Source organism: Lepidothrix coronata, unplaced genomic scaffold (assembly GCF_001604755.1).
Source record: "Lepidothrix coronata isolate B3197 unplaced genomic scaffold, Lepidothrix_coronata-1.0 Scaffold4, whole genome shotgun sequence".
In the NCBI taxonomy this organism is placed as follows: Eukaryota; Metazoa; Chordata; class Aves; order Passeriformes; family Pipridae; genus Lepidothrix; species Lepidothrix coronata.
Window position 1 is genome coordinate 11,192,878 of NW_016690184.1, and position 14,224 is coordinate 11,207,101.

A 14,224-nucleotide genomic window follows, 5' to 3' on the forward strand; every position below is an offset into this window, starting at 1 on the left:
GTCCTGAGGAGCTCTAAGTCACCGAATCTCAGCTTCTTTATACTCATTCTATCATCCCAATCAACTCGACGGGGACCGTGCCAGGGAAAACTTCTTCAGCTCCACCCAGGTGGACACTAAGAAAGAGAAGTCTTTAATTCACTGAGTTCAATGACCAACTTCTCTCAGCTTCAGGGGCTTTGTCCTAGAGGTGACCACTGAGTTCAGTAATTCAATTAATAAATCAGAAGATATACATATAAAAAAACCCCACCAAATAATTGCAATGCAGAGCCAATGACTACAGAATTGCTTTTTCAGCAGCTGTTTCTCTTCTTTGGCCACATGCTCTAGGCTTGCTTACAGTCAGGGTTGATAACATATAGTGCTTGCACTCAAGAATCAACAAGGCTTTCTTAAAATTCTGATTTTATTTGAATTCTGATTGCCTCAGATCACCGGTTTTGTCCTCTGAGAGCATAGAGGCTCCTTTACAAATGCTTTCAATAGCAAGCCCATAAATAACTTTTTATAGGGCATCTAATAAACAAGCTTACTTTACACAATGCTCAAAGTCATAGATTCTATCAGGGTTTTTTCTCACTCTTCCTAAAAAACCCCAAACCCACACTTTTGCCTAAATACAAAACAAACAAAACAGAACAACTAACTATCTTCAAATCTTCTGTGGAAAGAAACAGAAGGCACTGTTACACATTGCTCATCCAAAAACTGTTTGTGGGTTCCAGTTTTCGTGGAGTTACAGTTTCTACAATAAGCCAGTCAGCACAAGCCATAATATATTGTCACTTAGGTGCAATTTAACCACTTTCCACTTCAATATTTCTAATACTGAGCGAGGGCCTAGAGTCTAATCTATCGATCTGCTGGTTTTTGATACTCAGAGAGAAGGCATTTTAAAAAGGTGAAGTGCAGAAATTTATTCAAGCAGGACAGAATTTCAGTAGCACCCTGCTGAGAAGTCACAGAAGTTGTTTGGCAGCTTTTCTTTTGTGATGACAATGACTTTATCTTCCAGGGGAGATCTTCAGAGAAATACAGTCAGTTTGCAAAACAGTGTCATTACTCTTGAAAGTAACGGTCCTCTGGCATACTGCCTTTGGGGATCATTATATACCAGACTGGTCCTGGCTTTTTAAAATGTGACTCATGTAGGTATGCTACCTGGTGTTTCCTGCTTACAGCACATGATATTTAAGAGTAAATGTCCTTCTAAACAAAATTGAGTCAAGATTTTGGCAAATGCACTTTACTCTGGCATTGCTACGGTGTTTTATGAATACCGATTTCAATACAGAAATATGCTGATGCATAATAAATATGCTGAACCTGGGCATTAAAACTTGGATATTCCTATAATAGTTTGTATTCCCAAGTTCCTATATTAACTATTTAATTTTGGTTGTCAAAGGCAGTCAGCATTGGTTAGATTTGTTTTGATTTCCAGAAGACAATCATCGTGTGTAAATGACAGAATCATAGAATGATTTGGTTGGAAAGGACCTTAAAGATCACCTAGTTTCAACTGTTAGATCTAAACAATCTATTAGATTCTGAGGACAGACCACCAAAACTGGACCTTCATTGCATCAGGAAAAGCACACAGCAAAGCAAAAGTGGAGAGTCATTGCACGACATGAGTGTCATTTCCAACTTATTTTGCTCCACCTAAACACAATGATGTCATCACTGACTATACAGATGAACTAATCTCAACTCAGTGGGGAGCTAGCCTAAATAATGTTACAAAACTCTGCATTGACAGGGGGATTCAGCAATGGTCTACAGTTGAAGACAGGCTATCTGCAAGTCTCCAAAACCTTTGTATTGAGAATCATATCTTTGAAGTGATGGCAAACAATTTGTTCACTGATAACTGTATAAAGCTAAATTTCCAAGGCTCACTGACAGGATTCATCTTAGAGACTATATGGTATCATGTCTTCTAAGAGATATTGTGCTTACACACATAGTTCTGACCTAAGGTTTGCATCTCTCATCACATTTTTACTTTTATTTAAGGGGAGATACATCTATGGAGCAAAAGGGCACCTTCTACATGGTCCTAGGCTGCCAGCCTCCCTTAGGTGAGCAGGCCTTAACTGGCAGCTTTTCACACACAACTCATTGAAAAGAGCAGGATGGAATTTAGTATAACTACAATCACAACTGACAGCTGGGAGCTGAATTCACAAAGATTTGTAGGAATTAATGCTGCTGTCAATAGGATTCTGCGCATGAATGATAGTATGAGAAAAACCCCTCATAATCTGCACCAGTCAGGCCCTTGACTGGTGGATGATACATTTTTAAGCCTGATAAGATTAATAGACAGATGCAGTCAAAGGTCAGCACATAACGAGTACAGATACAATCTGTGCTCTCTTGAAAATAGGCAGGGCCAGGAATTACAGCCTATAAAAAGCACCTAGCTCTTGAAGCACTGCACTAAGGGGTATTGTCTCACAGCCTCTGCATGTAAGACTGTGTGAAGCCATTGGGACCATCGAATAACTCTCTTCTTCTCTCTGGAGGGATGAAAATCACATCTGAGCACTCTAACTGAATAATTAGAGAATAAGGGGGCTTTACTTCCAAAGTCACCCTTTGCCAGAATCAAGCAGTCTCCTTCCTCATACATTTTCTGCAAAGGAACAATTGCAGAACATCAGAAAGCTCAGTGGAGCATGACCACATCCTGACACTGCATCTTTAGAGTGTCACAATGTCATCCCAATTCAACAGCTGAATGCAAACATTTCTACAAAAGATGGAGGCCATCTGATATATCATTGCTGGCTGCATTTGAAGTCTTTTGCTATCTGTGTCTCTTCCTGCCTTTCTAAAGCAGAAGATTCCAATTGCATGCTACCTGAGCATGTCCAGCATCAGTTCTTTTCTGTCTCTATATGATAGTTTTCTAAAGAATTCTATGGCATGCTCTAAAGCCTATGAGTTTTAATTTGGTTAACTGGGATTGTGAGTAGTTACATTAGACTAGCATCATCTTTCAGATGACTTGGAATTAATGGTCACATTTGCATCCATGACTAAGCCTGTTAAGAAAACTACTGTGCTAGTCCTCTTGCTAGGTACCCAAGGATACCAAGAAGATGGGGGCCTTGACATTGTTTAATGATTGTATTTCTTCATGAAGTCATGATAAGTTCCTAAATCACAAAAAAATTTGGAAGTCATCAGAAGATGTATAATGTTCTTAGCAACCAAAATTACTAGATTAAGATTTTCAGAAAGAATTAGGCATTTTAGGCATACCAGATTTTTTTTTTTTTTCAAGAAGTGCTGCATTTCCCCCACTCTCTCCTCCAGAGAGACCTGTGCTTTGAGTGTAATTTCTTTAAATCTGTATTTTTGGCTACAAAGTAACCAATGTATCTTTAAGAGCAAGGCCTCCTTCTGGTGGTGAATGAGGGGAACGAAGCTGGTAATGAAGCAAGTGGCAACACTGATACTCTGAGCTTGCCGAATCGGTCTGAGATAGGGCTGCCGATTTATTTGCTTGCAGAAAAGAAAGTCTCAGGGGCTGAAATCCTGGCTCTGCTGAATTAGGGGAAATTTTACAATTCACTAGGTTCACTTTCCTTCACTGCATTGCTTTTTTATTCCTCTGTGTTGTTCAGTTATTTTTCTGCTTCTCAATTCTCCATTCAGTTTTGAGCCTATTACCCACTGGGAAAACACTCCATAGTGAGCAGGATTGGAAAGAGAGAGCTGCTATTCAGTCTGAATGCTTGCAGTCTTCTTCAGAACAGGGCATGTTTACTCACCCTTTCAACAACACTTGAAGAGTAAATATCCACTCATTTAACTAGTTGCTCACCCGCTCTTCGACCTGGGGCTGGGAACAGCTTGATAAGAGTGAATGTACATCGAAATAACAAACCTGATAAGCACAGAGGAGTTAGTTATACAGCTGAGCTCCACTAGGAAAATATACAGTTGTGGTAATGGACTGGCAAAACCCTGTGTTCCTCTAGGATTTTTGAGAATCCTTAAAGGTATTCACATTTACATCTGCTGTTAATTACTGCTGGTTTTGTACAGTTTTTCAATGTAAACACCTCTTTAAAAATAAATATATAAATCCCACAGTATTTGTATTTTATTCTGCCCTGGACCACTCAGAAGAAGCTGGTGGTGATGACAGCAAGTGTACCAATTATCATGCTACAGCTACTTGATCACCCAAAGGTAACTGCTCACCAGTTGCAAAAACACAGATAAACTTTGGGGGTCAGCAGCAGTTGAGCCCAGAGTTCAACTAATGAACCCCTCTGAGGATTTGTGCAGTAATAAACAAATAACCTGGATTTTAGAAAGCGGAACTTGCCTGAGTCCTTCTTTGTATGGTTTTAAAGCATTTAAAAATATACAAAACCTCTTAATAGGTAAAGCAAGGGCTCTAGGATGGGTCCACTGATTTCAAACAAATTACTAAACCACAGAATCATAGAATCAGGATGGTTTGGGTTGGTAGTGACCTTAAAGACTATCTAGTTGCAGCCCCTACCCTATCATGGGCAGGGACAGCTTTCACTTGTTCAAAGCCCTGTCCAGCCCAGCCTTGAACACCCCGGGATGGGGCATCCACAACTTCTCTGGGCAACCTGTTTCAGTGCCTCACTGCCCCCACAGTAAATGACTTCTTCCTAATATCTAATCTAAACCTACTTTCTTTCAGTTTAAAGCCATTACTGAAGAAAGCCCTACAAGGTAAGTATGTTGTCAGCTAAACACCAGATTCCCTTAACTGTGTATGTGTTGGGGTTAATTACTATGACAACATTTCTTTTTCTCCTTTAAGCCAATTCAGCTTTGTGCTTTCTTTCTCTTGTTATCTTTCAGAGCATGCTCCTAGAACTATCGTCTATCATGAAAAAGTAATGACATTCTAAGGAGAAGAAATAAACTAAGGGACTGAGCACAAACTGCCTTCAGTAGAGAGATAAAAGCAGATTTTCTGTTGCTATGTTCCTCTCTCCCGCTGCTATAATGCCAAATTCATAATAACACTTTAAAAAAGCAAACATTTTATTCCTCCATTTTACACCAATCCCAACCATACTGTACTCTGACTGTTGGTGGGTAGCTCACTCCACAACTCAAGATTTTTCTCATGTAGACTGAGCTGGACCTGGTCAGTGTGTGCTGCCAATGCAAAAACAGCCTTGTGTCTTCGGGGGAACATTTTGGGATGTACAAGTTGTTGTGCATGCTAGTAGTGTTCATATCAGAAACCAGCCTGATCCACAGACCTTCAAGGCACTTTAAGACCCAAGGCACCCACAAGAAAGGATTAGTTTGATTTGAAAGTAACCTGGAGGCTACTGGCCTCTATCTCCCCAGACTTCAGCAGCCGATGAATAAAAAGATGGAGGAAAGACTCGTGGAATCTGAAGGGACAAAGAATTTAAGAGACAGAAAAAAACAACTGAAGAATATCTGCTGCTCCTCTGCGTGTGCTAATGCAATCCTCAAGCTCTGATAGAGACTTTCCATACTAATGTAGCCATCTCATAGTTAAAGCTTTTGGCTCCAAAATTGAAACTGAGATACCAGGCAACTTATTCTATGTGCAAAACATCCGTACTTTTCAGTTTTCTGTTCAAGAAAATCTGCAAGGTATCACATCGGAGTCATGAAAATCTTATTTGTTTCACTGTCTCATTAGCTCATACAGAAGAACCAAAACACAAGCAAAGCCAAAAAGAGCTCATTTTCAATTTGCTAGGACATCCCAGCTCTGGAAGGTTGGATTTCTGGGTAATACACGAGGAAGCAGCCCAAGAAAGCAGTCCTTTCACTCATGTACCTGGAAAATAAAGCACCTTCTTCTGACTGTCCCTGATCCTGTTTCTGGCCACATACTTTACGCTGCTTTTATTTGTCAAGCTTATCACAGTTCACATTTGCTATCACCTCAGCAGCAAGTGATGCTTGGAACAAACTCATTTGCTATGCAGCTTTCCCAAAGAATAAAAATTCCCTATGATTTGACAACTCTAAGGCAAGGCTAGCAGAAAGCAGGACAGCAGGAAAATAAGTCAAGTATAAAGATTGCAGTGTCGTTTTTTTCTTGTGCACACAATTTACATTCATATTCTGCCTTACTAGAAACTCTTTGACAATTTGCTTGTGCATTTGTTTAGTATTTTAAGGTAAAAAAAAAAATGAAATACTTGAGATAGTGGCTATTAAGTGGCAGTAACAACTGATCAGGGATGGAGAAACAGCTTTGCTAAAGTACATTCTCTACTGCCAGGCTGTATAGATGTGGTGGATACAACATCTTCTGACAGATTTGAGGGGGTGGGAAGCTTTCTTCATATAGGCTCAGTGGGAAGACTCAGAAAACCGAGTTACTCTGGAAAGTAACATGTTTGATTTTCTTCCCTGAGAATTTTCAGACTGAAAAATCACAGGCAACTTTCACTGCTGCAGATGGAGGAGGATGCAGCTTGTATCCCTCAGGTTAGTGGCCTAGGGAATGTGATTTAGGGTTTCCTGTCTGGTGATAAAAAAGCCTCGGGACCTCCCTCTAGCAGCTTGCCCTCCTTCCCACTCCACGGAGCATTATCCCACCGAGTCTGTGGACTGGGGTAGGACAACTGGTCATGCCACTTCCCCCTTGTTGGGTCTCCTCCTGCAAGCCAATGAGCAGGCTCTCAGCTTGGATCCAACACGAGAGGTGGCTGCTATGTGTTCGGAATCCCAAAGAGCAAACATCCTCCACTAGACAGCGCATCCTGCTTGTGGTAATAGCATCTAAGGCTGTTGTCATTTCTTCTTTTCTTTCTGGATTTCCTGCAGTATAAGTGATGCTAATGGTACAAGTTTCCTCTTTTAGAGAAGTACACTACAGATATTTTTCGGCTATATTTTTGTTTCTACAGAAACCTCAGTTTCTCTCAGGTTTTCCTTAAAGGGGAAACAAACCCTAGCCTCTCCCCTCACCTTCCAACACGCACGCTGGCGCTTTAGAAGACCCAAAGATTTATCAGAATTGCCTTAAGTCACGCACTAGGAGAATGGGTATAGATACAGCTTATTTGATCTTCCCAAAACATCTTTGCAATGAAACACCCTGGGCTGTTCCTCCAGATCAAAGGTAACTGGATCCCTGGATCAAAGACTAGCAGTGAATTAACAATGGGATCATGTGAGTAGAGGTCTCTTCATCAATCCAGAGATTCACTAGGCAGTAACAACCACATCCAACCTACCTCCTAAATCTCACCTACAACCTGCATGTTAACTGAGCCCTGCAATATCAATTTCAGAGTCAAGATGAGTCGATTTACAATACATAATGATATGTCTTTATTTCATCAACAGAAATGGTGTCTAGACAAAATTCAGTTAACACTAGCAATTCAAATGAATGAAAAGGGTTGGGTGGTTTAATTTTTTTTGCACAATACTGTATTTACAATGAGTAAATGACATTTTAAATTCATTAGTTCATAGCAATGCTTTCTTCCAAAAAGGTAAAAATTCTTAGTAACAGAGAGTAAGCATCAACAGCCACCTCATTTATTTATACAATAAAAATCACAAGAAACCACAGTCACCTAGAAAAAAAATAAAGACAAGCTTAAGAACTAGTACAATAAAATGATGCATTGAATTAAGTTACATTAATCGCATAGAATTTGTGTAAAAAGTATGTAGAAAAAACACCTGATGTAACCTGTTACAGTCATTGACCAGTTATGAGAGGTACAGAGGGTTATACAGGTAGATATGTGTGAAAACTGTCCATACTGTTTGACCTGGGGAGGAAGAGAAGAGGGGTTGCACCCCCTTGCATACACTGATAAAACCCTGTTTTGAATATGGCCTCTGAAGTTTGTAAGGCATATATAAGAGGTGCACTTGTAACCAACTGGTTCTGGAACAAACTTTTAGGGCATCCCCACCCTTGAAATCAAAGGTGATGCTTGGAACTATGAGTAAACAACCATGCATCAAATATCACCAAAGTGTTTAGTATCATTCCTGCTGGTTTGAGGGATCCAGAGAGCTTCAGGCAGAGCAAGTGGAGTAGTAAGAGCAGGACTGAAACCATGCAGGTTTCTCCTGGGTACATCACAAATGCAGGGTAATGCTGGCCTGGGCAGGGGAAGCCAGTCACAACCCCCAGCACAGGGTAGCTGCTCCCTCCTCTGCCCACATCCCAGAGCGTGGGCTCCTCCGGCTGCAGGGATGAGCCCAGCTGGCAAATGCAGGCCCCACTTGGATCCCTCCAAAACATGGGGGTCGTTTGGGTTCATAGCCTGGGACCATCTCTGCTTCTAAGCAATCAATGAAATCAAACACTGCCAGTTGCCATTTCTATTTTGGGATACTAGTTTCTTTCTGCATGCCCTTAATTAGCCAAAAGGGATCAACAGTGGCACTGCATGAACCACACTGTGACTTTCACCTACAGAAAGGGCTCTGCCCATGGTCACTAAAGTTCATACAAGAACAAGAGTCATCTAACTGGCTTTTTAGCAGTTGTTTGTTGGGGGTAATGACCTTGTAAAAAGATATTTTTAGCATTCCTTCCTGCCAAAGAGCAATTTTCTTTGCAAAAATGGCAACATTATCTGAGTAATACCTTAAAATGCATATCAATATTTGACTTTGATATAAATAATACCTATCTTGGTGGAGTGTAGGAAAATACTGTACACTTAGTCTTTGCAAGTAATGCCATTAAAATTTTGAGAGTAAAGGAAATAATTATTCTACAGACCACCAACAATAGATCTTTTAAATATACACACAGTATTTGAACATATGCATATACACATATATTGTATTCTACAGCATCAGACCTGATGCCTGAGTCATGAAATACTCCAAGGAGTATTATAAATATACATATATGTATTATAAACAGGAAAATACACAAACACACACTCTGACTAGAATTATAGATGTATGTATACATACATACACATATTTTATATATGGATGCAAAATTAACCTGGACTGTGTTGGCAGAGACGAAACTGAAACGAAGTCAAAATCTGTTGTGAGAATTTCTAACAGAAAAGAGAGCAGAAGTTCTTTATGTTAATAGTTTTAGTTTCACCTCACTTCCGATAAAAATAAAACTGCTCTATACTTAGCAGATCCCCTCCTTATGCAAAGTTGCTGCTCACACTGAGCTAAACCTTCTCTAGGCAGCCCTAAAATAGAGACTTTTAAAATGCTGTAGCCATGGGCTACAACATTCACCTGGAGGCACCTTCAAACACATCTCAGATTAGAAAAAAAAAGGTGGAAGCAGCACTCCTTGTTGCAAAGGTAGAGGATGTGAAGTGGAAAAAAATGTGAGCCTGTGGAAACCTGGCAAATGTTCACTTTGTCTCACTGCAAAATTCACTACGGGCCTTCTATTCTTAAAATGCACCCCTTGCTCTCTCTTCACTACCACAGCAGTGTTACAAGACACAAGTGAGGATGTGGTGTTGATTCTGGAATTGCAATGCTTCACCATGCTTTCTTCTAGTGGATCAGTTCTCATTTTATTACAGGATTATAGTGATTCCAGCATGCAGATCTGTATTATTTACTAGGCAATCATAAAGTCGCATATTAAAAAAATTAGCTATATATCTAGGCATTTTAACTTCTATTGAAGCACTCTTTTAGAATACAGACTTGACAAAGTGTCGCACTCCAGATTAACAACCACACTATCATCATTAATAATTTCTCTGGCAGGAGTTAATCCACTTAGCAAAGTTACATATCTAGTTCCCACTCTCCTTTTTAAAGAGAAATAGCAGTTAGCATACTAATCACTGTGGCTTGCCTTTGCAGCACATTTTACTTCCTTGGGAAAAAAAATAGTACAAGGATTAGATCCAAAAATATAGTGCATCTTAAAAGCAGCATATACCCTTAGAAAGATATTTAATAAATTACTTGTAAAATATATAAAATAATAGTTTTATACTGCAGCATCAAACTCTGACGCCTGAGTCATCTCTTTAGGAAGTCTGTGATATAAATACTGGGATCTCCTGATAATACAACCAACATTTTTGCTTTTGTTTTGCTTGTTTTCTGTTTTGTTTTCCCTCTCTTCTTAATTTTTTTAAAATCTTTTCACTACCTTTTTGTTCCAGAATCAGCTTGCAATGAGCTTTAATTGTGTTCAAGGCACCCCTAGAGAACGCAGAGAAACAAACACATTATATAGTGTAGTACTCACCTGACAAAGCATAACAAGCCTAAATGAAATCAGGTTTCCTGGCAATACAAGTATAGCAAGGAAAAGGAGGAAAAGGAGGACTAGATACAGACTGGACAGAGCTTTGAGGACTCGCATGCCCATGAGAGCGGTGCAGTGCTCAGCAGGGAGATGGGGTCCCACCACGCCATTCCCAAGCAATGCCCGACAGGACAGATGCTGCATGTGTCCTCTGACAAATGCAAAGAGATTCCTACTGAAGATCACAGTGACCACTGGCCAAGTTCTTAAAATTCATAAATACTGCAGCCAGGTTTTTTTTCCCTCTTTATAATGATGTTTTGTGGTCAGTTGGTTTGACCTCACGAGACAAGAATGGTTGGGTATGTAAACTGGTGTCCAGGTCTGAAACTAATTCTCCTGATATCTTCCTTTAACATTAGCCCAGTAACTGCTTTGAAAGTCACATGGTATGAAATAGCAAAAAAACTCAAAACAAAATAGAAACAAAAAACAACCACCACCACCAAAAAAACCCCACTGAAAAACAAAAACTCAAAACAAAATAGAAACAAAAAACAACCACCACCACCAAAAAAACCCCACTGAAAAACCATGATACATGTAAATATAGGAAGCAATGACACAAAATCAGCCACTTCTAATGGGAAAGAATGAAATCAAACATCCAGAAAAGCTTGCAGGGGAGGGAAAGAGAGACGAGAGAAAGGTTGAGGAAGAGACACTTATTTGAGCAGTGGTTTTAAATATCAGTTCCCAAGGTAGATGAAATCAAGAGACCCAGCACCAGTATGAGGCCAGGTCAAACCTAAGAGCTGCAGCGCAATGGGTTGTGTGTGTGGGTTTTTTAAACCGTTGGAATGAGGTCAAGAGTACCAGTTGCACATGAGTTGTTAGTAGAGTAAATCTTCATGTCAGGAAGTAAGTTAAAACTTGGTTTTATACTCAGAAAACATTCTATCTATTCATATATATAGGAGGTCACTTAAAAATAAAAAAGGCAACAGAAAAACATCTTTAAAATACTGTGTCAGTTGACCCTTCCCTCCCGCCCACCCCCAGCCCCCCCCAGTAGCTATGACTCTATAATGTGATTCACATTTAGTTTTAAATTCTAGCTTTCACCATGGTCTCATAGAAACAAAACTTCTCTGCGAAGCACAGAACTGCTTTGCAACGTCAACAAATTCAAAGGAAAATCAAATCCTGCCCCCCCGCCAAAGAGCTTCTCAGTCAGTTACCTGCAAAAGATGGCTGGGGGGGGGGTTCAGGTATTTTTAGATTAAGTTCTTTTAAAAAGAAAAGGACAACTCCTCCCCCTTTTTCAACTGTGTGAACTAGGAGTTTATGGCATTTGTATATTTTTTAACATTTAAAGGTAAGGATTTTGTACAGTAAAGATTAATACTTAAACATAAATATTCTCCTACATTATATACTAGTTTTTCTTTGTACATGCGGGGAAAAAAACTATTTTCAACAAACATGGCACATGCTATACGCATTTCCTCCTCAGTAGCTTGGCTACAATAGTTTGGATGAAGAGGATAAAAGCAAGACTTTGTGGCGAGTGGGTGATGGTCCATGAGCACAGTCTGAAGATGGAAGAAGTGGAGAGAGGGAGCTGATTCCTCCTCCGGGGTTCAAGATGCTGATCTACTGAGTGCCTCAAAAAACCACCAGCGCACACCTCTAGTGTAAACGTTAGCACAGAAGACCACATTATCACTTAGTGCTTCTGAGAAGCTGCTTCCCCACACTTTTTTTTTTTTTAACAGGTGTGAACAGCTGGTCATTTTTTTTTCAGCGAGAACAAACAATATCAGCCAGTAAAGCACATGACAGTTGTCACTTGATAAAGCCACGCAACCTGGCACACGTAGGGCAAAGAACCACAAAATAAAAACTCAGTACACTTAGAATAATAATAATAATAATTATTAAAAAAGCATTAGGAGGTTGTTTTTCTGTCTACACTGTACATACAGATGTTATGTTTGGAAAGCTGCTGTCTCAAACAGTCATAACATGAGTCAACATTGCGTAAGATACAAATCCAATACAGTTACAACTAAGCCAATTCACTGAGTAGCCTCTTTTGAGACAGCGCTCTTTTAGCTGCAGTTTGTGCTGAGGGCAATGCTGCAGGACGAGAGGATCCTGAAACACAAGAATTTGATGGGTAAGCAACCAAATCAGGTGTTGGCAAATGTAGGTTTTACTCTTAGAGGATACAGTGCTAGCTGGACTTCTGTAAGGAAACCAAAGTCAACAACTAGGGATCTGATCCTGCAACTCCACCTACCTGGGCAGGATCACTGATTTCACCAGACCCATCTCTGCAACTTGGGTCTGGTGGGGAAAACAGGTAATGTCTGAGGACAGCTGAGGTCAGGCTCTGGGGACTAGCCAGAGCAGCAGTTGCTTCCATGAGTAAAGGATGCAGAGTGGGGCTGGAGAAAAAGCCCCCACATGTATTGATGTGATTTCCGTTCGCTTTACTTCGTGGAACATATGATGAACCGATCCAGTTGTCAAAAACACTTTTCTCTAAAAAGTGAAATATACTTTCCCCTGTAAAACTCCAAAAGCATCATTAACAGCACTTAAACTTGGTTTGTGAAACAGAAAGAAGTCTAAATATAAAAATAATTCAAGCAGATTCTCTTTACAAATTGTATAGTGAATTCAGTATTTGGCAAGACCATTTTTACTACATAATGAGCTCCTGAGTGTTTGTCTATCAGCTAAAAATTTTCTATTTCCTTTAAGCAATAAAGCAAAGAAAACCATATACTCAAGTTATACTGAAGTCATGACTTCATTTATGAAAAGAGGTTTGACCAGAAACTCAGTGCAAGTGGCAAAGTTGACCATTACTGTACAGTATCTGCAAGAAAATAAAATAACTCCACATTGCCCAAGTGGCACAAAATGGCTGTGCCAAAAAAAATTGTCTATAATAATATCTCAAATAAGTTTCCAACATTAAAATTTTATAAATAAGTACAAATTGAATGATATTGCTGAACTGCGAACTGAGAAAAAAATTATCGTGTAACAAGTTACCAAACTAGTTCTAGCATCGAAGACAAAAAGGAATGTTGGAACTTGTTTATACAATAGAAATGAAAGCTTCCAGTTTGTAGGATGAGAAAAATTGAGGCATGCAGGGATTCTTGCATATGGATATATATATTTTATATATATTATATATAATATGTACAGTTTAGCTATAAAACTTTGATGTGTAAAGAAGCTGTCTTCAATGAAAAATTGAACATTCAGAGGAAATTCCTGAGTTAGGGTTTTGTGACATGGGCCACTGAGAAAAAAGCTGCGGTTGGGTCCTCAGAGGTGTTATGTCCATCCCTGTTAAGATTGAAATCAACATACAAAAACAGACAGTGTTGCCACTGCTTCGTTCCCTGCCTGAGCAAGGGATAGCACCATTGTGAAGAGAACTCCTGCTTGTAGAGAGGAGGGAATACTTAAAAACAGTATTGCTGCTAAGACCACTGTAGTGTGCACCAAATACGTTCTTCTAGACAACAAATGAACCCTGCCACTGGCTGACTGAAGAACACCTGACTAGGTGTAATGTTAAGGTTACAAGTCACTAGGTGTAATCTTTCCTAGGTTGTTCATCTGTTGTACATTTATCAGTCATCTCCTGACAGAAGTCTACCGTGACCGTTTGGCTGCTCTGCTCTGGTGGAAGCTCTCTCTCGGGGTAAGTACCTGTGTCGGCTCCATCCAACCCCCCGCCGGCCGAACAATTTTCTGAGATGTTGTTAGGCAGCCAGGGTGCTCCCAGTTGCACTGAGCCTTGCTCCGAGCAGCACTGCATGCTTTCCCCGATGCACTGGGAGGTCACCAGGCTCTGCTCCACACCAGCTGGGGTGGGGCTGATGGTGGTGACTGGCTGTAGATCCATGGGTCTCAGAACGGGGCAGTATCGGTGGAGAGCTTGGATCTGTTCCGGGCTCTGCA

At 40.1% G+C, this 14,224-nt stretch overlaps 1 long non-coding RNA gene across 1 annotated transcript; it reads right to left on the reverse strand.

The window, feature by feature from the left end:
* Nucleotides 1–7,317: 7,317 nt before the first annotated feature.
* LOC108502647 lies at nucleotides 7,318–14,218 on the reverse strand. Its single transcript, XR_001876549.1, has 2 exons — nucleotides 13,973–14,218; nucleotides 7,318–10,185 (listed from the first exon to the last, which is right to left on the reverse strand). It is a non-coding gene; the product is annotated as an uncharacterized LOC108502647 (long non-coding RNA).
* Between the last annotated feature and the right edge of the window lie 6 nt (nucleotides 14,219–14,224).